Here is a 3,009-nt window from a genome sequence, read left to right as displayed (position 1 = left end):
ATTAGAGATTATACTATAAATTTAGTTAAAATTAGGAGTATTCAATGATTGGTTTAGTTCAGTTGCTGCCTGTTTCGCCAACCAAATCGATGTGGTCAAGTTTGTAGTTTGTCACTCGAAACCGATTGATCATTAGTGAAAATCCACTAACTCAGGTTGTATCGATTTGGGTCTATTTTCGGTTTAGTCTGTTTGTTGAAAATATTTAAACTTAAAAATAAACTTTAAACTTTATAAATTACAATGATATTATTAAAAAATAAATTACAAGAATTAAATCTAAGCGTATCTATGCATAAACCACAATTACTGTCAACCTTGTATATTTGTACTATGCACTCTTTCATGGAACCCAGGCCTAGTTTGCTTGGAATGCAATTTCATTTGCACTGTTGCACAAATATGAGAATTCAAATTCGGCTATATGCATTCTTCTAATTAAAAAATTATTTTATTGGTTAATGAAAAATTAGGGATATCTGAACTTATGAAGAAAAATTTAGTCTGAGGGCTGAGTTTTTCTGCAACTTGGAGTATTATGTTGCCAATCATGGTCCCTTTTAAAAAAAAAAATCGCCATTCATGGTTTGTCCACCAATTAGAGGATACTCTAGAGTACTTAGGATTGACGACGTGTTCGCTAGTCCATTTCCACGGTAGCCATTTTGCTTTCCATGTTATTGATACTGATCAAATTGTTGCGTGTAGGTTTCTTGATGAAGGTATAAGCTAATAGAATCCTTACACCCATTTGTGAATTGTGACTTAAAAAGTTAAAATTGTTGTTTTTGGATTTCATGGATCCCAATAGCTCATCAAGCTGACAATTTGGTTCTTATTTGTTGAATGTGACATTCGTTTATTCATTATATATCAAGCTAGTGTACTGAATCCTATTAACTAATTCCTCTATAATAAAAATACTAGTGGGGATAGGATAATGATCTCCTGATGTTTTAATGCTTTATATTCAAAATAAATACTTAGAATTGGTTTTGTCAAGAGCTAGAAAATAAATGCTTTATATTCAAATAAGACAAGAAATAAAAAATCAGAATCACATTGTGTTGGTGTTTGTCCCATATAATAATTGAACGAAGAAATGCTATATTCCCTTCCATTACAATCACCTTTGTAATTTTGTATAATTGAAGTCTTCCACCCTTAATTTTGCAAAAAATAATGGCTTGTAGAATTGAACCCATTTTTGTTACCATGCCACCTGCAGCCATCACAAAATTAGCTGAATTAGTAAAAGCACAAATTCCAAGGAAAGCAAAACTCTCTATTAGTATAAACTTAGGACCTAGTTATTAAACTTATTATCTCTTCGAACAAAAGTTTAGCAAGTAAATTCTCCTATTATTTTATCCCCACATACTCAAATCCAGTGTAGTTTTCTTTTTTATCACTATTAATTTTCCGACAAAGAAAATAACCCCTAGCGAATTCAGTTTTTCAGGGAATGATTTCTTGAACATGCTAACTCCTTTTTAAGTTTTTAAGACGGAAATTATGGTGGACCAATAATTTAGAAATATGCATTCCAGAGAACAAAGCAAAGCAAAATAGGATGCCAAAAAAACTACAATTGTTTTGGCTTTTTAACATGTAACCAACAAGATAGCATGAAAAAAGTAAAAAAAAAAAAAAAAGAAAAGAAAAATAATGTCTTCCCACCGAAGTAGATTATTCAATAGTTTTCAGATATCATTAACTTATAAGAAATTCAAGATAATGGAAACCCAATTTTGTGCAGAAAGAATTGAACTACAACTTTTGATTATTTACCCAAAACAAAGAATTTGAAGATGGAAAACTCAAATTCTGAAAAGACATCAGCTCCTTCTAGAGCCTAATAAGAGAAATCACATACATGAGAGACATCAGCTCCTTCTGAAGTCTGAAAAGGAAAGGGGAGAAAAGAGGAAGAAGACAGGGATTACATGGCACCGATGGAGATGCCAAAATGACAAAAAAAAACAAAAAAACAAAAAAACACATCATCTAGGAATAAGAATGACAATTAAACAAAGAAACATAAAGAAGAAGTCTAGGAATAAGAACTTGGACAGAGGAACAGACCTCTGGGAGATGAAACTACTGAATTTGGGGAAGGCTTTAAGTGAGGGCTGCTGAGGTGCTGTCATTGAAGAGATGTCCATCGCAATGAGATAACCAACGGTAGTGAATCCGGATTGCTCGAGTTCTTCCGGCGAGAAGAAAGAAAGGACAAGAGAAACAACTAGTTATCAGTTCAACTGCAGAACAGGGGACAAACCGACTCTTGAAAACTCTCACCTACTCCACTACAAAAAAGACCTCGAGAAGAGAAGAGTGACAAGAGTCCTCTCCCCACAAATCTGAAAGACCACGGAGTGACAAAAGTCCTCTTCCCACAGATATCAAAGACCACATTTCACTCGAATTGCATTTTCTCTATTCATCAGAAATCAAAAGCAAGAAAACTTCACACGACTGCATTGTTTTCACGTGGGACTCTCAATCTATCCGCACGAATAGATTCCATTTAGCGCACGGAGAGAACCCATTTCGTATTAATATATAGATATAAGATCCTTGTTTTATTTCTTCCTTATTTTTCTTTTTCTAATATTGCAAGATAGGATGCAGTGTCACGGATTTGATCTCGCCACACCTATTTGGAAGGGCATCAAAGTATTCATATTGGGTATTGTATCAGATAACTTAGATATAGATATTGATACGTTTGGGAAATATATGAATATGGATAAAAAATATGAAAACACTTGAATATATTAGGGAAATGCATAGAAACTTCATAAATATATTAGTAATATTAAGTTTAATGTTAAAATAGTTATAAATAATATATAAATACTTAGGAGCTTTATATTTTAATGGTATATGTAAAGAAATATATAACAACTAATATGGCCAGATGCATAGCTATTATGCAATTATATTGATAATGTATCAATCAAGAATTTAAGACATATTATATAGATATATAGAAATTAATACATG

General features: G+C 32.2%; 1 long non-coding RNA gene across 1 annotated transcript; it reads right to left on the bottom strand.

Annotated features, from left to right (window-relative positions):
- Positions 1-991: 991 nt before the first annotated feature.
- LOC148881131 (uncharacterized) lies at positions 992-2,409 on the bottom strand. The gene is made up of 2 exons (XR_016107214.1): positions 2,086-2,409; positions 992-1,222 (listed from the first exon to the last, which is right to left on the bottom strand). It is a non-coding gene; the product is annotated as an uncharacterized LOC148881131 (long non-coding RNA).
- Between the last annotated feature and the right edge of the window lie 600 nt (positions 2,410-3,009).

The sequence above is a fragment of the Nelumbo lutea genome, chromosome 1 (genome assembly GCF_056320005.1).
Source record: "Nelumbo lutea isolate HS-2025 chromosome 1, American lotus-T2T, whole genome shotgun sequence".
NCBI classification, from domain to species: Eukaryota; Viridiplantae; Streptophyta; class Magnoliopsida; order Proteales; family Nelumbonaceae; genus Nelumbo; species Nelumbo lutea.
Note: the sequence above shows the minus strand (reverse complement) of the source record. Positions and strands in the feature narration are given on the sequence as shown.